We start from the raw sequence: 24,624 nt of genomic DNA on the forward strand, positions 1-24,624 counted from the left end.
ATTATTTTCTGCCTGTCAGTTTAATTTTCTTACAGGTGGCTTTTTCCACACGGTGAAAACCACAATGTTTGACAGCTTCTAAGTTTTATGCTGTAATTTTTTGCCACCTGAGAGAGATTAATGGTCACTCATATTTTTTTGTTTGTCTTGTGTTTGGCCATCTGAAGCACATGGATTTCCTGGGCCAGGGATCAGATTCATGCCACAATTGCAACCTGTGCTTCAGCTGCAGCAACATAGATCCTTTAACCCACTGTGCCTCGCTGGGAATCAATCCTGCCTCCTGGAGTTGCAGAGACATCCCCCATCCTGTCGCACCACAGCAAGGGCTCCTCAGATTTACTTTGAAAAATCCTATGGGAATTCCTTGATATTCCTGGCTTCGATCAGCACTCATTTCTGGATCCCTCAACTTTAACCAGGGTAAGTTAGGTAGGTGGAGGGTTAGGTACAAACATGTTAGTTTTGAGGGAGGTCAAGTAAATGGGGGGAGAAGCTCCAGGAGACAGGAAAGGTGGGTTACTTGGCTCACTTAAGTGCTAATGAGGAAGCAGAGGTGTAAAGGAGTAAGGGATATAGCACATGCCCTCCCATTGCTGAACACTCACCAGCCATTGTTCCTGGAATGACAATTCTAACAATACATTTCTTTTTGTCTATGCTTCTCTTATTTTCCCCTAACACAGCCTGGAGCTTCTTGGAGAAAATCATCTAGAATCTTTTCTAACACATAGTATCTAAATAAAACCACAACTGGCCAGAAAAGGGACCTATTTTTCTTTTGACCTTGCCACTGCACAAACCATTGTTAAAAAGCGATCCATGGAAGCATGGATCCTTGAGTTTTCCAGAAGAGTTAAGACAATGGCTGTGCCTGGCAGAAATGGTTTCTTTAGGATATCAGAGGAGTAGTCATTTTATAATCAACAAACTTTAAACTGGATAAGTCCTACTCATGCTGATGTAAAACATTCTTAAGACAGAATTGGGAGGGAAGGTGACTAGGAGGCATCAATCATAAGTGACTACACAGGTTCTATCTCTGCCTGTGATTAATAGCACAGGTGTAGAAAAGAATTGTATATTGTTCTGCATGTCTTTTTTTTTCCCCCTCTCTCTCAGGTTCTTTTTATGTGGCTCAGAATAACCTCCTGTGGCCAATTGTGGGTTGAAGATAATTAGCCTTTAATTATCACCAGTTACATTTTCACCTGTTCCACTTGCAAATTCCCAGAACTTCTAGTTTTCCAATTAGCGTATTCATCCTCCAACAAGCAAGTGTGGGGAAACAGCCTTTCCCTTGGGGAACTAACCCTTTCCCCACTAACCTTTCAAGTTATATTTTAGCTAGTATAAGAACACCCTTGAGGGGATCGACTTTTTTTTTTTATTTGCGATGTCTATCTGCAGAATCTTAGATCAAATGTGTGCTCTCAGTGTAGTAGTTGAATCCAGGTAGACTTCAGGAATACCATCTCTGGGGAGATCAGAATAATGAATATTACTGAGAGAAGAACTGAAGAATTAAAATTCACTCAAATAGGCAAAACCTTATTTGCAATCTAAAGAAGAGTTTTCTTTTCTTTTTTTGGTTGCAGATGGATAAAAGTCAAATGCAAAACATCGGAGTGAGAAAAGAATTCTGACTTAGAATATTTTTATCTTCTATCAGGGGACCAAGTCTTTATGTCATTCGAGCAAGAGATAGAAAGGAACTTCGGCTCACACTAAGGAAGGTGACTGTGGCATAAGCTTGGAAGAAGCAAAATAAATATATAAATTGGTGAAAAATCCCATAGAGTTAATAAGAATTTGTTAGAAATAAGCTGGCAAATTTAAAATAAAACATTCACTAATCCTCTAGAAGCACATGGCAAGGGAAAAAAAGGGATACTTTACTTCACAGACCTTTTGAGGTTCTCTATCTTTGTATCACATGGTGTCATATATACCTGGTAGGAAAACTATAGAGAAACCTTTTGAAAAGTTGTTCTGGGAATACAGTCTCATTAGAATGCAAATCATTTATCAGGATGCAAATAATTTAATGATAATGTGGCCAAGGTCCCCAGAGTAAATAATTTCCATTTCCATTACTGTATATGATACAAATACCCATTATATTTCCTTGAAAATTACAGTCCTTATTTAGTACACTTTGATCTGACTACAAATTTTGTTTTATTAATCTTCACTTTCAAGCAGGTAAGTGAAAGAGGTTATTTCGCCAACTCACAGATGAAGAAAATAGGAGACAAAGTGTCAGCCTGATCATAGAATGGGTTTAATATATATGGGTGTCCAGGGTTTCAAAGTTACTGATTCGGCTTGCTGTTCACTAGCTTGTCTTAATGTGAATTTTAATCAACTTGTCACACTTCATTCCAATTGTAGGAAATTAAAAAAACACAGTTAATATGTTATTTGGCCTGACATCAATGGCATAGTTTTAAATTTTAATATAAATAAACAAACTTCACACCTTGCAGTATGCAAGTCATTGAGACAAATATCTTAAGAAATTTTGCTGTGCAGAGTTAGGTATTATATCCCTTTTGAAATGGCAGGATTTGCAAGTTACACAAAGCAAATTCAGTTACATAGTGTAAGTCTACAGTTTTCAGCAATTTTATTCCTAAATTATTGGGAAGGAATGATATTAAGGAAAAAAGCAAGGGATGGAGGAATGAAAAGAACCAAAGGATGAAAGGAAGAATTGAATAACACCTGTTTTAACCAACTTAAATTACTTGCTATGCCCATGTAACCTATTCAAATGAGAGAATAGTTTGCCTGTGGAAGGGAAATTAGGAAATGAAGGCAATGAGTTAATATAGAGTTTTATTACTTACATTTGGACATGCTGCAAAGGAGATTGCATTTTGTAGGTCTAATGAATCTGTTTTCTATAGAACTTCCAACATGGGTTATATGCCTAGTTGACTCTTGGATAATGGGTGTTGGGGTGCCACCCTCCACACAGTAAAAATCTGCCTATAATTTGTAATTGACTCTCTGTACCATGGTTCCTCCATATCCCTGGACTCAACAAGTTATGAATCATATAATACCATAGTATTTACTATTGAAAAGAATCCACATATAAGTGGGCTCATGTAGTTCCTGTTGTTCAAGGGTCAATGGTACTTCTTACAAGTGAGAGTAGCATTGTAGTTTACACTACCCTGCATCATCAATTGCTAATTTGGGGTTTCATTGTATCTACCACCTTTCACAATAGAACCAATCTTTTTCTCATTGCTTCATATCCCATTGGTTTGGTCTTCTGAGGCATTTGCTTCCCACAAGTCAATGATTCTGTTGCCTAGCACAATCTTCTTTGCCAGTATTCAAAGCACTTTTCCGGGGGCTTCTTTGGAAATGGTCTCATTTCTCTCCTATTGCATCTAGAAATACCTTCAATTTCTGCAAGCAAGCTGACCTTGGCAGGTAGAGTTATGTTTCTCTACCTCACTTTCTCCAAAGAAATTGACCTTCAGTTCACATTAAGGATCCAGTATGTGACCTTGAGCCCTTCAGGATGAGATAGACTTATTTCCTGGCATCATTAATTGAGAGAGAGAGAGAGAGAGAGAGAGCAGGTTTTCAATTTATGATCACTCTGCATCATTGATTGCTGTTTTGGGTTTCATTGCTTATCTAATAGTTTCTCCCAATCTTTTTCTCCTTCAGGTGGAAAACTGAGCCACTTGTCCAGTTGACAGCAGCAAGAATTTAGCTTGGAGAAACAGACTTGACTTCCAGTTTCTGATGTTGGAAAAGGCCCATCTTTCAACAAAGACGTTGATCATTGAGCTTAAGTACAACAGAGGTTGAAGGGAATAGCATTTACATTGAATGGAAGTGGATAGGGTCCCTGAGGTTGTACTGTATTGAGGCAACCCACACTCAAATTTTGTTGTGAAGGACACAGTGTGCTTGTACCTTACAGGCCTGCAAGCCTTGTAGTTACCTATCCTTGAGAACGAAGAAAGAGCCTTTATTAAAAGTGATATCAACATTTATTGGATAGGGGGGTGTTACTCATCTGAACCAAAGGGCCCTGAAGCAACACTCCCAGTATGTAGAGCAGGCAGCTGATAGGACATAGCAGCAATCTTCGTTACTAGGGTGGGAGAAGGAAGCCACCATTTATAGAGAGAATTGACATCAGATTGGCTCATCAGTTACCAGGGAAACCAGCAGCTGGGGCATGCCCCCATAGCCCTTCAGGTTAACGACCATCTCACGAGGGCAGATGTTTCCTTTAGTAAACTAGCAGGTGAAGCCATTTTGTCCTAAGGGTTGGAACAATCCCCAGCTGGGGCAGGGAGCAAGGATGCAAACAGTTCCTGATTAGGCTCTATGATTAAGAGGGAAGGTCAGTCACATGAATGTGGTGTAGCTGAATCAGGGACTGGTTGAGCAGGGGATATGCAAAGAGCAAGAGGACAGCCATCCAGAGTGGCCTGACACAAACAAGGTAAGTGAGATTTAAAGCACCCTTATGAATTTTGTCCTTCTAATGGGAGAATAATCTAGGTGGGAAAGTAAGAGAAGAAAAGACAATGGAGTGAAAGACTAATTGCAGAATGGCAAACCCAACGAGATAGTAAACCCAGTAAATCCTTGAATGTGGGTTCGTCAAAGGTAAGAAACATTCCTTTTTTTTTTTTTTCCAGCCATACAGGAAGTTCCTGGGCCAGGGATCAAACCCATGCCACAGCAGCAACAACGCTAGATCCTTAACCTTCTGAGCCTCTAGAGAACTCCCAAGAACCATTCTTTAAATTTATACATTTCTGTATCTCAAGCCTTTCCTATGGTCCAGGCAAACAAGAGATATTCATGAATATAAAACTATGATGAAATGTTGAAGCAGTGAAGTAGTTTAAGGTAATAGTATCTCTTTCTCTCTCTCTTTTTTTTTTTTTCCTTATGGCCGCACCCACTGCATATGGAGTTTCCCAGGCTAGGAGTCAAATCAGAGCCATAGCTGCTGGCCTACACCACAGCCACAGCAACGCCAGATTCTTAACCCACTGAGTGAAGCCAGGGATCGGACCCGAGTCCTCATAGATAATAGTTGGGTTTGCTAACTGCTGAGCCGTGACAGGAACTCTGGTAATAATATCTTTGTAGTATTGTATTTTATTTTGCCATTCTGGGTCCCTGTCTCCCAGCTGCTTTCACTTTTACCTTGACATGTATCTGCGTTTGTGCATAATGTGGAATCCATCAACTATGATGCATCTTGTTTGTTTCCATATATTGTTCACGTACAGAATGACAGGGAACAGTGTATTTTCTATTCTCGGAGATTGGGATTGTTTGTTAATAGAGAGACCCTCATGAAAGTGTGTCCAAAAATTGACAAGAATCATACTACAATTTTTTGCAGTTACAATTTTTTGCAGTTACAATTTTTTGCTCACCTACTATGTGTACACTTATTATTTGAATTTCCGTTCTTTTTTTCCCATGACAACATTTCTATGAGTTAGGGCTGTGGTTCCCAAATGGCACATCAAGGCAAAGTCACAAAGGTAAAGGGGATAACTATTGAAGGAAATATGGTGACATCAGTTGGTCACTGTACAAATTGCTATCTCAAAATATTTCACAAGTTTGAATTAGGTTGTTACAAAGTTATAGGTCACTGATATCATATCTTTGTGAACCTGGATTTTCAGTTGTTAGTATAATAACAATAAAATGCCACACAAAATTCCACGTGGAAAAGAAAATGATGGTTTCTGTATTCATTATCTTTGGATTCAAACTTTTGATTCTAAAGTTTGAGAAGCTGTGCTACGCCCAATAAGTACTAAGTTGTTAGGATGTAAACATGCATTAAGTTTGGGGACTTAACTAGTTAAAAATGAAACCTGTTAAATGTTTCTTTTGTCCTAAGGGTGCTATAAAAAAATTACCAGGTCACAAAGTATGCCTTTAATGAAGGATAGTTGTGCTTTGTGTCAGTTAGGAATGCTTTGGCTACAAGTAACTAACTCTGAATTATGGTCATTAAGCAATAAATGGTTATGTTTTGTCATGTAATTTGAAGTCTGGGGATAAACCATTCAGTGCTATTGTAGCAGTTCAATAAGATAATAAATGTCCCTTTCTGTCATTCTGTTTTGCTTTCATTCTTAGCATGTCATCTCATGGTCAAAATATACCTACTCCTGCCCAGGTATTGTCTCCATGTTCAAGGCAAGAATAAAGAAAGGGAAGGCCAGTGACATCTCTCTTTAGAAAAAGGAGAACAAAAGCTTTGGCATGAGCTGACAGATTTCTATTTGTATCTTGTTGGCTAGAACTGTTTGCATAGCCTCCTCTTGCTGCAAATGGGTCTGGAAAAGGGAGTGGTCAGCATTTCCAGCACGTGAAGGGTTTGGGATGGCTGTTTACGTACCTAGCAGCAGTGCCTGCCTCATTTAATACTGTCATATCCATAGTTATGGCGTTTTCTATAGAAGGGCTTAATCTTACAAATTGGTTGACCTGGGCTTAGGTTCAAATATCCTTGTTTCCTAAATTCACACATTTCCGGTTATGGTTAGGTACCACATCTACTTTCCTTTTACTTTTTCTTCCATATTGACCTCCTCTGCCTAAAATTTGTGACATGTTTTGGGGCACTGAGGAGTTCTGTGAGGGTGAAGTAAGGGCTGCTTTAGGTAAGAGCATAGGAACTCTGAAAGCCAAACAAAATAATTTCAGTTTTTTGGAACAGGAAAGAGGAAGAGGTGATGTTTTTCCAAAGTGAAGACTGGGATGACACAATCAGTGTACAAGAAAAGTCAGACTGGCAACAGTTTGAGTGTTGTCATAAATATGGGGACACCATTACTTTGAAGCTCTCTCTTGGCACACCCACTGTGCCCGGATTTCTCAAAACGCTTTGTGACTCTACTGGCAGAAACATGAAATTAATATGATGAATTTTTGTTTCCTTTTCTCTGTCATTAGGATACAAAACATTTCTTGAAATGTCTTCTATGAATTAAAAACCATAATGATAAAATATGTTTCAGAGCTAGGGGCTTTATCTTAGTAGATACTTCTAACCTAGTTGCTCACAAAGACAATGTGGAAATGGAAAATGATTCTCTTCAGATTCTTCCCATAAGAATCTGGGGCATAGTATTTGCAAGAAATGAGAGAGAAGAGAAACAGTTGAGACCTGTTAAAAACAAAAACATTTTTGTTACCAACTTCTGAGCAATGTTTCATTCCAAATATAGTGACATTAGACTCACATCAAGCGTAGGATGTGGAATTGCACTTGTTCAAGTATTTCATTTGGCAGCAGCTCAGAAGAGTATATAATTTGCCAAGAAATGCTTCACTCTGTCTCCCTTAGTAAGTGGAGAATTCATTATCAATAAGAAGCTGTGCAGGAGATCTATTCACTTGGTTACTGCTAAGAGTCTGCCCAGTTTTCACTACATGTCCCTCTTCCTCCAGGTTTTAAGTTTAGGCATGAAAATTGTATAAACTATAAAAAGTGGGAAAACAAAGATGTTTTTGTATTATATCCCAACTTGAAATGGCCTGCATTTTTCCAGTGAAGAATAAAGGATCTTGTGGCTTACAATTCTTTCCGCTTTAAGGAAAAACATTTGGCTAACAAGTGTTAATATAACAACATGTAAGTTTCCTATACAGAGGAGAAATCCATTCTTGTTGACCCTTCTGACTGATTAATAAATTATTTTTTATTAAATATCCCCCATGACTTTAGGTCATACAGTATAGCAACTGATCAACTGGCTATACTTACAAAATTAGTAAAACAATGTTTCCTTTATAAAAATACATTAAAGACAATGATATTTTAAAATGTTAAACAGTGATTATACACAGCCACGATACTTGGAAAATGCAAATTTATTGCTTTCGAATTTATAATTGCTGACATTTTTCTCTCACAACATCATATTTATCAGCAGCACCTCGCAAAACAGATAATCACTCTTTTGTGTACACAAAAGCCCTGTATATAAGCCTTGACAAAGAGCAGAGGATCTGGGAGCAAAGGTATTTCTTCTGTAACAGACACAGACCAGCATCCCTTACATTCAGAACTGGTCATTTTGATGAATGGCATCAAATGACACATGTTTTCTTCTATTTTAAGGATTGAATGCAAGATTTAAAGATTACTCATAATAATTGTTTTAAAACTCCTTACCTCTTTCACAAAGCATATTAGGCATGAATGGTTCTTACAATTCATTCATTCAATTAAGATTACTTTAAACCAGATGTTGTACAGCCTGTTGAACAGACCATACTGAAGAAGGTTGACATGTCATGGGCTTAGATATATAGTACAGGGAATGAAATGTGAAAAATAGGAAAAGATGAAGCATGGAGAAGTTGGGGAACATAAAAAGAGACAGTAACATAGTCTAGAGAGATTTGTGGGGATAGCGAAATATTTGAAGATGAAAACAGAAGCCCAAATCAGGAGTTAACCATCTAAAGGGTGTGTGTGTGTGTAACATAGAAGGATGTGGGTAGATTGGGGAGAAAAGGGAGTGTATGCTGAGTCGGGAACATGCTGGGACAGAAAAGATTGGACAGAGAGATTGGACATTAGTTGGCTTTTGAAATAATCCATGTTAGAGATGGAGATGACCTATAGTATCATGATAACCAGAAGCATGGTCTGGTAAACTAGATACAAGAGGCAAGAGGAAATCATTAGTTTATGAGCAATAAACTAATAAACCTAAGTTTATGACTCAACTAACTGAATGGAACTCATCAGTGAAACAGAAGATGAAGAGCAGGTTGGAGAGTGGGCCAGACGGTATCTTCAGTTTGGGGTTTGTTGAATTTTAGAAGCCTAAAAGATATCTAAGTAGAAGGACATTTGTAGTAGGTTATGTTTCTGAAGCTCAGAGGGATATTTGGGCTGAATATGCATATTTGGGAGTAATCAACATATAAACCAGCCAGTAGGTGAAATCTCAGAGATGGAATCTTGCAGAGGGATTGTGTAAATTAATAACAAGGTAAGACCTGCCTGATAAGTTTGATAAACATGAACATTTAAAAGATTTATTAAGAAACTGAAACCTGGTAAGGAGACCAAGTTGCAGAAACTGAAGAGATCACTTAAGTACATGAAAATATATCAGAGATTGACAAACATTTTTTTGCAAAGGCCAGAGAGTAAATATTTTAGACTTTGTGAGTCATCTGGTCTCTGTCCCAAGAATTCGATTCTACTGTAGATTCTGTGAGCAGTCATGGACAAGACCTAAACAGTGGGCATTTCTATGTTGCAATCAGTTTTTATGTATAAATACAGATGACAGACTAAATTTGGCCTGTGGGCTATACTTTGCCAACCTCTAAAATAAAGTATCAGGCAGACAAAGAGAAGAGGTTGCTTGAAGAAGGAGGGAGTAGTCAATGTTGTCAAATGGTGTGGAGGGATGAAACAGGATGAGGGTTGAGAAGTGCCTGTGAAATGTAGCCTAAACCTGTCAATGGTGATTTGATGGGGGGTACTTTGTTTGGAGGGTTGAGGAAGCTTCAGTATCTGGAGGAGTGAACAGGAGTGAGGAAGAGAGGTAGCTTGCAGGTGAGAACTATGTGCAGACATTTCCAGGAGAGAAACAGAATGATAAAGTGGGGGGAGCTTGAGGGGGAAGATTATTATTATTATTGTTTTAAGGTAAAAAAGGAGTCCATATATTTAAAGGTCAAAGGGTAGAAGTCAATAAAAGGGCAAAGGGATTCAGTTTTCTGAGAGACAGAAAGGCTGGGTCTCTGGAGCACATCTAGAGAGATTATCTTTCAACTCAGATGCTTCCTCATTATTTTTTTTTTTATCTTTTTAGGGCCGCACCCACAGCATATGGAGGTTCCCAGGCTACAGGTCAAATCAGAACTACAGATGCTGGCCTATACCACAGGCACAGCAACACAGAAACTGAGCAGTGTCTGTGACCTACACCACAGGTCATGGCAACAATGGATCCTTAACCTATTGAGTGAGGCCTGGGATTGAACCTGCGTCCTCATGGATACTAGTCCAATTTGTTTCCGCTGAGCCACAATGTGAACTCCACAAATACTTCCTCCTTTATAATAAGAGGGGCAGAAGAAAGGAAAGTTTGCAATTTGGTGGTGGGATGTAGAGTGTTCCCTGGTACTAACTTCTATGGAGTGTAAATCTATTCATCTGTCAAAATAAAATCATGGGCCCAATATTTGAAGAGTAGGGAAGGTTTAAACTGGAATAAGAAAATGTGAAATGAAGGCATACAGGAGTCTGGAGACAATTTAATTGGAATGGCAGAAATCAGCTGGACTGCTGGCTCTCAGCATCTCAGACAGAGGTATGGATATAATGGACAGTTGGATTGAAATAGGGAGGGTTTTCTCTAGGAAGATGTGATGGAAAGTCTTGAGATGAGATGAAAGGAATGAAAGATAAAATAGAAAGAATTAAAAAAATGTTAAAGAGGTGGAATAAGGAAACTGGATAGAGAAGAGAGGATGGCTGTGTCATAAATTAGGCACAACACACAAGCTATGTAATAGGATGATTATCATATGGAAGAGTGCCTCACCTCTAAGGATTCAAAAGAAATATATACAGTATGTAAAACCAGTAAACTTCTCTCTTAAATTTTTATCCAGAATGCTGATGCTGTCTGCAATGACTTTTAAACCCCATCCTTCACCAGTACTGTACAGTTGATGGTGGTATGCCTAATAGTTCATTGGTTATATCATGAATGATAAGAATACACCCTGGTTGGAATTTCTGAAGCATTAGGAACCATGACAAGAAAAGAGACAAAGGGAAAGCCACACAAGAAGAAGAAATAGGTAAAAAAATATGTAGCAGTCGTTGTCACTACCTGTGTAAATACTGTAAAGCAATTGTTTATATTTTTGAAAGAGATAATATACCAAAAATATAGTTGTGAAGAATACATATATGTGTTTTGGGGGGAATCTCGGGGACTTTGATCACTCCTAGACAAAATTTGTGAAAAATCAACATCTGAAATTTCATAAAATTAAGCAGTTTAGGTAAAAACACAAGCAGATATAAATGTAAATAATATTTAAGAATATTTTTAAAGAAACTACTACTAAGGCATTTGCTATATCTTTGCTAATAATGAATACTTGAATTATTCCCTTATGTCACTGAGTCCTTTTTCTCATTTTAATTCACAGTATTGCATTGCCTTCTTGACTGTTTTAAAGCCTCATCTTGTAATTATTTGATTTCCAAGCACTGAAAGAGTATTAGCAGAGGGTTGAGAATGTCACTTCAAAGTGTTTAAAAGTCATTAACATTAGTAGCATTTCAGTTTAAGAAAAAATTTACACCAAATTAGCTCTCCTTCTCAAATCATACACATAGGAATTCGTTATATATATTCAATGTACATACATATATTTTTTAATTTTAAGAATGTTTTTCCTATGACCAGGAAAGAATTATGCTGTCATTGAATCCTTAGTTCACCTTAGCTCACTTTTTTCCTTCTCTTTTCACGCCTTTAAAAATTTAAGGTACAATTTATTCAAAGTCACAGTGGAATAAGTTCATGGAAATTATTTGCGAACAGGGAGTTCCAGTCCTGGCTCAGCAGCAATAACTCTGATTAATATCCCTGAGGGTGTTGGTTCCATCCCTGGCCCCTTTCAGTGGGTTAAGGATCCGGTGTTGCCTTGAGCTGTGGTGTAGGTTGCAGATAATGGCTAGGATCCTGCATTGCTGTGACTGTGGCATAGGCCAGCAGCTGCATCTCCAATTCAACTAGCTGGGGAAATTCCCTATGCTGCACCCTGCCCTAAAAACCAAAAATTAATTAATTAATCAAAAAATTATTGCAAACAGTTAACAAAATCCCTTTAAAATAGTTAATATGAACCCAGAACATTTAAATATGCAACATGCCTTTTTTGGGGCACTATATCATTTCCACCAGGTATTTGACTTTTGAAACAGTGTCACGGGGCGCTTTAACAGTCCTGGTCCTTTCTAAGTAGATGATTGATGTGGTGACTTAGTTCAGGACATGAGAAAGACAATTTACTGACTGACAAAATGTCTAGTTATATATTTACATTTCCTCAATATGAAAAGCAGCCCCATAGCACTCAGGGTTTTAGTTTCTAGTTTATTAACCTGCTGTATTTCACATGAAAATATTTTCAATTTCCAATTATTTGTGATAACACACATACTTCTTTTAAGAACAAAGTTTAATTGCTTTTAACACAACTTTATCACCTAAATGGTATTTAAATACGAACTTACTTGTTAGTTTGGAATATGGTCTTTTTTTTTAAGTTATTTTTTAAAGGGATGATTGCAACCCGATGTTAACGGTTTACTTCTTTCCAAGAAACCCTGAAAACATACTTATTTTGAATGAGTGCATGGGAAAGGCACATTAATGTTGAAAGTAATAATTAAGCAGCCTTTAGTCTATCTACAAGCTCAGCCTCATTATAAATAAAGACAAACAAGTGCAACATAAAGAACATTTATTCCTTTTTAATGGACTTTTAAGTTAGTTTCTCAAATTGTTGATGAATGTAATAAAATTAAATTAAATTAAAAGAAATGTCAAGAAGAAAACAAATTTAAAAATTAACAAAGCCCACAATAAATTTGCAATTACATGTCCATTAAAGGTTTTAAAGGGGGTTAATCTTGGTAAAAAGGAAAAAAAAATTGACACTATTGGAGCTTTAGCAGGAACAATTATTATCACTGCAAATTACTTAAACTATTAAGCTGAGAATAATTCAGAAATATCATTAGCAGTCAAATTACTGAAAAAACTTGTTTTCTTTCCCCCTTTGTTTAATTTAAACTTAATGTCTGCTTATTCTCACACAAGCAGAAAATGCTGATAAATAATTCCAGAGCATGCCTAAACATCTCCCTTCACAGCTAGCTTCTAATTTGATCTCTGGAGACCCTTCTCGGTAGCTGAATAAAATATTTTCATTTATTTAGGAGAGCCTCCACCGCCATACGTTTCTAATCTCGAGCTGCCTGGTAATACCTCTAGATGAGGTCCTCAGCAAATCATTAAAGTTGTTCAATAACAACGTTACAAAACACAGGAGACTTGCCGTTAGTGGAACAAAGAAGTTTTTCAAACGGGGGGGAAAAAAACTTGAATAAGCCAACTTGAGTTTCTAAGGCAGAGATTATTTAACATTTTTAACTTTCTGGCAGTCACAGGATAAGGAGACTTCAAATTCATAGTGTCAGAATGTTTCACCAGAGCAATGGTTTCAAGCTACACAGCCCAGCCTATGAGATGGCTTTGCTCACACGACTTTAGCGTCTGTCAGGGTCCTCCAGCCGTGTGGCACAGGCCCTTGAAATGTGCACAGGACCTCAGCTCTGGAAATAGAAACCACTGGATTATAAATCTGTTTGTTTTTAATAAAAATAAGTGTTTTGATGATCAGATAATGGAAATGACTTTATCCAAACTTCTCGATCCGTTAAGATGCAATTTGATGAAATAAAAGCAATTCATGGTAAGCACTGATCATTTATGCCATGTAAGACACATTATCAATTATGAAGAAACGTTGGTAGAATGAAGCAACTTTTGAATATATGAAGGGTTCAGGTTCCACACCAGGATTGGGGCAGAATCTGACTGCCTGGGCGGGAGCAGATGCAGGGAAAGTGAACAGTTTTCAATCCCAGGAGCAAAGAGGAGGTGTGATTCCTGTCCTTTGACAGCTCATCAGTCTTGCTCTGTTGTTGGATTATTGTATTTTTATATTAAAAAAAAACTTACGCTGTAAGAAGTTTGCGGAACCCATTGTTCAGTGTCAGAGTTTTCTTGGATAGAAGCAAGCAGGAATAAACAGGCATATAGAGATAGAAACAGAGATGGTATTCCCTATAAATCTTCAACTTTTCCACCTAAACTTCCAGGAAAATGAAATTTTCTTTAAAACAGTTCGCACAATGGCAATAAAAAAGTATTTCAGTTAATCTTATTATTTTCGTTTCATGTTCACATGATTTCCTCTGCTGCCAGAGTAAGCGGTGCTCTTGAATTGCAGAGTTAATTACATGGTTTTTTCCTTTACCAACTCTCTTATCATCATCTTAACCTTCAGCTTCTTTTCCCAGTCTTGTCCCCTAATAACTTCTTTACTCTCCTTTTTCACATGGCATAGAATTTTCAGAGGCTCTTAATGTGTTTTAGCGACGATGAAGACTACAAAAGAGAGACCTACTCCATGGCTAGTTTCTTTCACCACCGCGATACTTCTTAGGAAGCAAAGACAAGAGAACACAGCTCCCTCTCATGTATGTACTCAGAGCTCACGTGGTGATGTGGCATTTAGAACTATTGATAGAACTAAAATAAGATTTGTCTTTACTGAGTATTCAAAACAACATACATTTAAACCAAAAAAAGGCATCATATGTAAGTAGAAATGGAGAATTTGCACATGACCTTCAACAAACTCAATTATACCCTTTCCTTTGTTCTACATGTATGTATTCTATATGTTCTACACATATATATGTATTTATACATGTAATGTGTGTGTAAGTATACACACACATGTATATATTTATACACCCATGCTAATTAATACCAATGATGTGCTTGATATTTGGAAAATATCCTTTAATTCAAAAATATGATTCCACTACCCTTTAAGACCCAGAAAACATGAAAATATTGGGCTAATGAATTGCAAAATATTACTTTCTTTATGGTTATTTTCTGGAGGTTCAGTTCCAAACAGAAAATGCCCATGGTTTCATTCACATCATATATAAATTTCCTTTTCCCTACTCATTGATGTATTTTCATGTATTTTGATTGAAAAATGCCATGGAGAATCATTTGCTGGAACAAACATTAAATTAAAAGAGTATGTGTGTAGGAGGGTGAGAGAAAGGGGTGTACTGGCTTTGTGAATTTGATGCACAGAGGCAAGGGGCACAAACACCTTAGAGACTCAAGGTCATGACCATCTATAGGTTAGGTGTTTAGAGATGTTGGCTCAGGGGTCATGTGGCCTAAGTTTAGGCACAAATTTACCAATTACTACTACTATGTGACTTGGGAAGATTACTTAAGCTCCCTTTGTCTAAGTTTCCTTATGTGGAAAATGGTGAAAGTTGTACCTATTGTAGTTTGTTGTGTGAACTAATTGAGGAAAAACACAAAAATACTTGCATAGTAACTAAAACATTGTAAGCATGCAATCATAATTTATAGTTATTATTATTACATGAACCAGAGTACAACGTGGAGTCTATTTGTGATTAATTTTAAAACATAGTGTCAAAATATTTTGTCATTTACCTACAAAAGTATTCCAATCATATATCATCTAAATCAATCTTTTCATCCTTCTTTGATAGCATTTATATATATAGACTTTTGTAAATAAGGAATGAAGTAAACTTTAGTTTTTCAGAGCCTCTGCACTGAGATCAGACTGAGGCAAATGTGCATTCCAGCTTCGTTACTTACCAGGCAGGATGACACAGTGATTAAATGCATAGATTCTGACTCTACCACCTACTGGAAATGTCTCTGTAGACTTGGAATAATAATACTTATTTCATAACCTCTCTACAAAGGTAACTTATTTTGTATTTGTAAAGCACTTAGAACAGCATCTAACACCCAATATGTTATGTGTTTCTTTTAAAAAAGTCTCTATTAGTGTAACCATGAGCTTCTTTGAGCCTCAGTTTCCTTCCTTGTAAGATCAGAATAATAATTCCTCTCTCATGGGGTTATGGGAGGGGGCAATAAATGAAATAATACTTGGCATATAGTGAGTGTCCACTAACAAAAGGCCATCATTTTTTAAATTCTTTTAATTCTTGATAATGATTTTCCACCATTCATCTCACAAATCTTGAAGAAAGTCTCCTAAAATACTCTTCCATTAAAGGCTTTTTCCGTTTCAAGAAATGTCATCTTCTCTGCTCTCTGTGGAGTATCTACCTTGCAGGCCTAGCTTCATGTCAGGTCCACACTGACATGCTAACATAGCCTGTCTTTAATTTGCTATTCAAAGGACTACACATAACACTGGTATTTATCATTACTGACTCCTCCTTAGGCACAGTGGCCGTGGAAGGAACATAAGCTATGTCATCAGAAAACCTAAGCTTTAAGTCATCATGTATTAGATGAACCACCAGGTTGGGAAAGAGACTCCCTATCTCTAAAGCTCAGCTTTTTCAAGCACTAAGCCTATGCTCTTGGTTTTTTTGGAAGCAATTATCTATCCACTATATCATGTTTCGGGGATAGTAACAAATTGGATTGACCAAAGGTGGCAGCAATGTCCAAACAAAGTTCAAATCAGTGAGTAGGGTCCAGGACTGCCCAGGTCAAATAACAAGGTATGCCAAACTTATAACAACAGAACATGTTTGTACATTGGAGTTTACAAGTGACTTTAAATAGACACATAATACTCATGGAAAATTGTGGTTCTGGAAAGTTAGGAAAGTCTATAAGATCACTCAGCTGATTATCATTTTTTGCTAGTTTTAGTTTACCCTGTAGCAAGCAGCCAGAAGTGTGAATGAAGGTAAAAGGGGCTCTCCCACTTTTTGGCCTGGAGCATAGCAAGGAAAGTGTCTGAAATTAGATTTATTCCAGGATAAGCTAAGCAACTTCATTTTGCTCTGTTTTTCCTTGAATATGTTGTGGCATGTTTATCTTCAGCAGTAGGAGACCACTGCATTGAATTATTGTACCCCAGGGGACAGCTTTGGACAATAGAAACAAGGTCTTTTTTTTCCTTAATATTGCGGTCCAACCCCCTCTGACCACTCTATGAAATGTTGGCCTGCCCTCCTCTTCTGTCATATAACTGAGATTTTATTTTCCTCTCTACTAGCCTTCTTCTCACCAATTCCTATTCACTAGTCTCTAAGCATAATGCTAATTATTCAAAATGATGTTTACAGTTCTTTCCTTTGCTTTACTGCTGGAGGTACAGATCTTCACTTCCCAGCCCCCTGGCCCCTCCTTTTTGGCTCCATAGCACAGATTCTAGACTTTTCTGCAGTAAGATTGGGCCAAAACATGTTGCAATGTATGTTTAGATAATGGCAATCACACTTTATTTTTCTTTAATAATCTATTACCCTTAATGTCATTGGCAATATTTATTATCACTGAAAGACAGTAAGAATGATCACCTCTTGCCATGCATGCAAATCAAAGCCATATCTTCCTTTTGTTTATCACTGGTAGTGACTCTATTTCTTCCCATTTATATCTCCTTTCTTAGTTCTGGTGAGAAAACTCAGTATAAATCACCATTAGGCTTTATGTATTCAAAATTGTTTTAAACCATTTCCCAAAGCTTGTCCTGTGGAATTTTAGCAAGTTTTAGAAAAAATCGTAAACACTCATCTTGACTGGAAGACATATCAGAGCTTTATTTTGCAAATGCTCATCATGATTCTTCCATCACTGTAGAACATGTAGTTTTTGCCCAGTATTTACTACTATATTTTTCTTTTTCTTTTGCACCGAAGCCTCACATGGGCCCAGTGGTCCATGAACCACACTCTGGGTGCTTCATGGATGTGTATGTGTGTGTGTGTTCATCCACAAATATATACTTTTAGCAGGAAATAGGCTCTTTTAAAAATAAAATTGAATGAAAATATAATAAATTTTATTTAATTATTAAATATTTGATAGACCATTTCTAAGCAATACTCTGGGTCTAACTGCCTTGTTTTGAAATTCAGACAAATTGATTAAGTTTTTAAAGTCAGTTAAATTTGTGATGCTGAAATTCGAAGCCAGGTCAACCTGGCTCCCACATTTCATAGGTTCTCACTCTGTCTGGGATTTGTAGCTGTTCTGATACATCTATCTCCAGAGCTTTGGGAGGATCATTCCATAAGTTATGGTCACAAATCCATGTAGTATAAAAAATCAGTTCATAAAGACAAGGCATAGATTAGGGGTATGAGGGAGAACAGCTGAGCAGTTATATTAGGGAGAGTTTCCTTAACTAGTGAGAATCATAAGATCAGAGAGAGAGATTCTGTTGATTTTTACCTAAATTAGAGAATTTACCACTTACTTTCATTCAATTATCTGGGGAGGTGGGTGTGAGTATAACTTAGCATGGAGGGGGAAAAATGTTTCTAGCCTTGGTTCAGAGTATTCAGTAATTTGCCTATGTAAAAGAAAGATACTAGTAAAGGGATACATAATTAAGTAAATAACACAGAGATAAAGTACTTTTTAAAATATCTCCATTAGCCATTTACTGTATCTTTTAAACAGTGATTTTAGCTTTTTTGGTTTTTAAAATAATATTTTAACATAAAAATATGATCTCCGTGGGAATTTCTTGGGAGTCTTTGATAACTATTATGGATAGTTATGCACATGGCTATCAGTGTCCCATAAGAAGTCAACAATGCCATCGAAATATAACTAGAATGCCAGTTCTCAACCACTCTTATTATGCCCCTTAGCTCTGTAAATATAACTCATGCTCATAGACACTGCAGCGGGCACACTTCTGAGATGACCCCCAGATTCTGAGCCCTTAGTGTACATGTCCTGTGTAATCCCTTCCCCTTCTCTATGGGAAGGACTATGCCCATGATAGATTTCATCCCAATGACTAGGTTTTGACAAAAATGAAGTAATTTTGCAGATATGATTGGTCTTAAATCTGTTAACTTTTAGTTCATCAAAATGGAGATTATCTTGGGTGGGCCTGACCTAATCAGGTGAGGCCTTAAAAGGAGCTGGACCTTCCTGAAGGGGAAGATTTAAAGCATAAGAGTCTCTCCTACTGGCCTTGAGGAAGCAAAGAGCCATGACTGAACTGCTTCTGGAGGCATCTAGGTGACAAGGGATAATGTGTGGCCTCCAGCTGTTGAGAGCAATACCTGGCTGACAGCAGAAACAGTGAACTTAGTCATATAGCCACAAGAAAATGAGTCCTGTCAACACTCAAGTAGCTTGGAATGACACCTCTCTCTTGTTGAGATGCCAGATGAAAACATAGATGATTTTAATCCATGTCTTGATTTCAGCTGTTTAAGACCTGAGCAGAGGAGAGGACCCAGTTGACCTGTTCCAGATTCTTGACTCATGAAACTATGAGATAACAAGTACACGGTGTTTTAACCTACTAGATTTGTGGTAATTTGTTACATAAGAGTAGAAAACTAATACAGCCACTAACACTAGTGTCTGGACTACATGATGGTAAATTCATACCATCCTACTCTTGCCAATTGAACCGTATGAGTGAGAAGGTTCAGTTACACTTGTTTTTAAAGCCTTTCATCCTTTCTGCATTTTACATATAAATCAATGAAATATTAGGGCATAAACCAGAAAAGAGTTGTTTCTTTTAAAAGCATATAGATGCTTTGGAACAAAACTTTGATTTTAGGAAAAACAACTTAAAGTAAAAATCTTAAGTAAAACTTTGAGATAAAATTTAAGTTAAAAAAAAAACTGGAGTTCCCAGCGTGGCTCAGCGGTTAATGAATCTGACTAGGAACCATGAGGTTGAGGGTTTGATCCCTGGCCTTGCTCAGTGGGTTAAGGATCCAGCATTGCCGTGAGCTGTGGTGTAGGTCGCAGACGTGGCTCGTATCTTGCATTGCTGTGGCTCTGGTGTAGGCCAGTGGTTACAGCTCCGATTTGACCCCTAGCCTGGGAATCTCCATATGCCGTGGGAGTGGCCCTAGAAAAGGCAAAAAGAGAAATAAAAAAAAACCACTTCTGTCAATTAGTTATAGGTGAGTCAGTTGTAAAGATTAGAATGGGAGAAAATCCCCCAAATCTAAAAGAAATCTATGAGATTGGTTTTCATAAATCTTTAAGCCTTCTTTACATTTTAAAGAGGTATAAGATAGGCAAAGATATTGATATCTAGATATATAAACATATAAAAGAGTTGTATTTTTATGTATCCCCATGTCAATCAATTTTATTTGATTAGCTAGGGAAGTATAAGGGATTTTTCATACTTAGAGAAATATAAGTAAGACGGTTGTTTCTTTTGTTTGTTTGTTTGTTTGTCTTCTGTCGTTTTAGGGCTGCATGTGCGGTACATGGAGATTCCCAGGCTGGGGTCTAATCGGAGTTGTAGCTGCCGGCCTACGTCAGAGCCACAGCAACGCTAGATGGTTGTTTTGTATTTGAAACTGAAGTTTCAGGTCCAAGATATGCTCAGCCTCTAGGACTGATTAATCCACTTTAGCATAGCTATACAGTAGTGAATTATATAATACTTATTACTAACAATATATTAAGTTGTTTAAAGTGACATGCTATTTTATATATTGCAATAGGTCACACATCAAATAACAAACTTTTTTTAAAAATTCAGTTATACATTCTTTAGTAGGAAAGAAAATTCTTGCTTGCATATAATCTAAACAAGTCTTAATTTCAACAAAAGGACTCTATTAAATATGGGAATTTCACCAGTCATGTTCAGTATGTACAAGAGGAAATATTTTTATCTTTCTTTCTCTCTCTCTTTCTATTCATCTGTCCATTTATATAAGGGGATATAAATGATAACCACACTCAAAAGAAAACTTTTGAACAACAATCCTATATAAAATGACACAAATACATATACATCAATTTCTTTCATTATATTCAGATTCATTTGTCTATTCTGAATTTGAGAATTTCTTCAAATCCTGACCACAACCATAGATGGAAGGACAAAAGAAAATTATGACAGTCAGTATTAATTCTTAGATCTTTATTGATTACTTATAATGAAGGAAGCACTTTACACACACAGTGGTTCTCAAAGCATGGTCTATAGACCAGCACTACCTGATCACCTGGGAACTTCTTAGAAATGCAAAACTTGGGGGTGTGTGGGGGGGAAGCTTTAAACCTAATGAATCAAAAACTCTGAGGTTGAGGCCTTGAAATCAGCCTTGTAGCAAATTGTTCAGGTGCTTCTGAGGCACCATGAAGCTTGAGAACAGCTGCATTAATAATTCTCACAATTACTCCATAGGTTCCTTATTATTATTATTAACTCCCCTTTACAGAGGAGGCATGAAGCAGTGGTATATACCTGTAGCTATCAGGACCCATTCAGGGAAAGAGGAAAAGCTCCATGTAATTCTAAAGGAGGAAATTTTTTTTCTTTTTTTGTCTTTTTACCTTCTCTAAGGCCAATCCCGTGGCATGTGGAGGTTCACAGGCTAGGGGTCTAATCGGAGCTGTAGCCTCCGGCCTTTGCCAGAGCCACAGCAATGCGGGATACGAGCCACGTCTGCGACCTACACCACAGCTCACGTCAACGCCGAGTCCTTAACCCACTGAGCAAGGCCAGAGATCGAACCCTCAACCTCATGGTTCCTAGTCGGATTCGCTAACCACTGTGCCATGACGGGAACTCCAAAGGAGGAAATTTAATGAAGGAAATTGATGAAATAATGGGAGAAGAAGCTATCCCAGTTCTAGCAGTACTTTAGTATCTTTGTCTGGATTTGGGGCTGCTTTGCAGAACCACAGTTGGTCTGCCCTGTGGCAGCCCAGTGGGTGAGTGTCTAAGTAAGACCTTGAGGCACAGAATCTGCCAGCAAGACCACATGGAGCAGAGAGGAAGGCAGAGAAACTCCAGGCTCTTTTCTTTTCCTTCTGTCCTCTAGTCTCCTACAGTTTCTCCCACAGGCTGCACTTGCCCAGAAATCACAAAGTAGAGGAGCCTGGGAAATGTAGTTCCCTGTGATAGAAAAGCAGAATAAGAACAGAGCAGGAAATAGATCTGAGGGCCAAGAGGCAAATGGCTCACACAAATGGTTATTTAATTCAGTTTTCCAAAGTTAGTAGATGGCCGAGCTGGAACTTAAAGCAGGGAGCTTACTCACCAGATTCTGGCTCTCTACCACCCTACAGTTGAAAACAGAAACTCCTACCAATTCAGCAATAACTAAAAATGTTCCAGAAGAATTCATGGAAAGAACACATTATACAGTTCAAATATTGAGATCTGGCTGGCATCTAGAAATGCATCATTTATAGTTTTTACTAGTTAAAGCCTGAATTTTAGGTTTTCTTTATGTTTAGTCCAGTCATCCTGGCCTGTTTTCAAAGAGGCAGGTAAGATAGAATTCCTGTAATGCAGTAAGATAAACAGGAAATGATTAGCCCCTATGGTGGTGGATGGCACGTGATGGCAATGAGGGCATAGTCACTGAGATCTATATTTCTTACACTTTGATTGATGCGATGTCTAGGGAAACATTTGTGGGCGTTAATTCTGAGTGCGTGTTGCATTGTTAGCACACCTTTTAATTGTTAAGCTAATTGGCCTTGCTCTTCCTGAATTACTTTGTTTAAGTGTAATTACCTGAGACCAAGTTGGAACAGCTTGGTCCTGCAAGAGAATTGTTTTTGTGTACCACTTAAAATAAACCTGGCTTGTTGAGCTGTTGTTTTACCCATCCTCTTGCTCTCTTTCAATTTATAGAGAACTCTCAGAGGTAAACCACAGGAAGAGTCACACATGAAAATTCCCTGAGGTCAAAGCTAGTAGCTGAGCCAAGCTGGAGATTCGAGGCATATGACAGCTCTTTGGGAGTTAGTTTTCACATTGCCTGCCAAATGGGAATTTGAGATAAGCAAGGCGAACATTGGGCTTTTTGCAACTTTACTTGTGAAGGTGAAAAATGAAGACACTTCTAATTAGCAAAAAATGGTTTGTAACAACAGTTTGAATTCCAAATCCTGTGGTTGGTAAAGCATACATATGGAAGTAGAGTTCATCTTGGTTGCCAACATTTACAATCCATTTCCTTTCTGCAATATTGGAATCCATATGGGTATTAGGGAGATCCAATTATTGTCAGAGCGCCTTCCACATTTATAGGACAAGATAGTTAAGCTTGGGCACCTTTTGAAGATGTGTTCAGGTTTAGTTTCAAAGTCTGTAATCCACTTAGTTAAGGCAGAATATTAATAGGTGACTGCCTGGAGGTGATTTTTTTTCTCTTTTAAAAAATGATAAAATTTACATGTTAGACTATCCTAAAGCAACTCAAGAATGACAAATTTTAGGTGCTCAAGAGGAAGCAAATGTTAACATTATTTTTAAATTTTGGTAATACTTTGTCCAAAAGGAGAGAAATAATCCAGAGAAACAGAGATTTGCCTTTATGTCTCTGTTACACTAAACACAACACGTGGATTTGTTTAAGTAAGCATGTAGCAACAGTAATTTAATTAAATTTATGAGTGTCCTTAGAGGTGAAGATTTAAACTGTAAATCTAAATTCTATAGATGTAAATTATTATAATTTTATACATATGGAGTATGGGATAAATAGCAGTAACATTTTTGAAAAAGCAGTTTAAACATGCCTTAATTTCTTTAGAGTTTCTGATGATATGTATTTTTAAAATTTGTACTGTTTCATTACCCACTATAATTTTCAATACAACATATTATTTTCAAAAAGGCAAGATACTTCACAGTAAGTGGATATTACTGCAATAATTTACATGGTTCTTCAGGCATATTAGTAAACATAACAAATGAACATACCTGTATTTATTTATCTCTGCTTTTCAAAAATTTTAATCATTAAGAATTTACAGCAGCCTCCATTATCTAAATATGAAAAAATATATTTAGTGGTTTGCATATGTTTTAATATTCAATTAGAATTTTAAATTTAAATTGTTAATTTGTAGAAATTTGTATTTTCTAATACAAATTGCTAATGAGTAATTTGTCTACAAAGAGGATATAAACAATTATAACTTGAGGACTTTGTTAAAAATCTCATTTACTACCTTTGGTGTACTGCAATGAACATTAGTTATGCTATTCTCATCTATGCAGTTCAATTTTGGGGTAGAAATGTATAAATACAACCCTTAATAACTATGAAAATTTTGTAATTGCTCTTTCTAGCCCATTGAGAATCATATTCTTTTTAGCCAGTTCAGAGTTTTGTAAATTCATTGTCATATTTAAAGTATATATTGAATGTCAAATGGTAAACTCTGAATTGGTAATTAAGAAAAAAATATTGTGCCTATATCACAGGTAGATTTCGCTGAGTTAAATATTGGTGTGCAGGAAATTTGTTAGGATGTGTTCTTGGGGCCCCTACCTACAGGAGGAAAGGGAAGGAAGCAGGCTTGGGCAGTGAGGCAGCTGGGCTGCAGTGTAATCTCAGCAAAGGCCTCAGCTGACCCCAGGCTGAGCTCTCAATTCAAGGTTGTTGGTGGAGGGTGGAGGGTGCTGAGCCTTTATTCCTCACAGTGGTTAGTCGCTGGATACGGGCTGTCTAGGAAAGAGGGAGTCGTCTTTGATGAGGCAACACTCCTTAGACAAGGCAACACCAAGAAGTTCTACAGTTGAGGGCCATCTGCTCATAGCACTACGTGGAGCTGCAGAAATTCATCCATCTGTATTGAAGGGGAATCTGTGTGACATATCATGCGGTCCACCACAGCCTTCTGTAAACTTTCTGTAGGATTCATCAAGGATGTGTGAAAGTATTAGAAGTTAACATATATTTTACTCACCAAAAATTTATTGATATATTTTCCACTCCTTCACTCA

At 37.3% G+C, this 24,624-nt stretch overlaps 1 long non-coding RNA gene across 2 annotated transcripts in view; it reads left to right on the plus strand.

Moving 5' to 3' along the window:
- The window catches only part of LOC102159168, a 69,172-nt gene continuing 48,245 nt past the window's right edge, over nt 3,698–24,624 (plus strand). For both annotated transcript variants that reach the window (XR_002345527.1, XR_304111.2), the window contains exon 1: nt 3,698–4,483. This is a non-coding gene — a long non-coding RNA (uncharacterized LOC102159168). The remainder of the gene's footprint in view (nt 4,484–24,624) is intronic.

Source organism: Sus scrofa, chromosome 6 (genome assembly GCF_000003025.6).
Source record: "Sus scrofa isolate TJ Tabasco breed Duroc chromosome 6, Sscrofa11.1, whole genome shotgun sequence".
In the NCBI taxonomy this organism is placed as follows: domain Eukaryota; kingdom Metazoa; phylum Chordata; class Mammalia; order Artiodactyla; family Suidae; genus Sus; species Sus scrofa.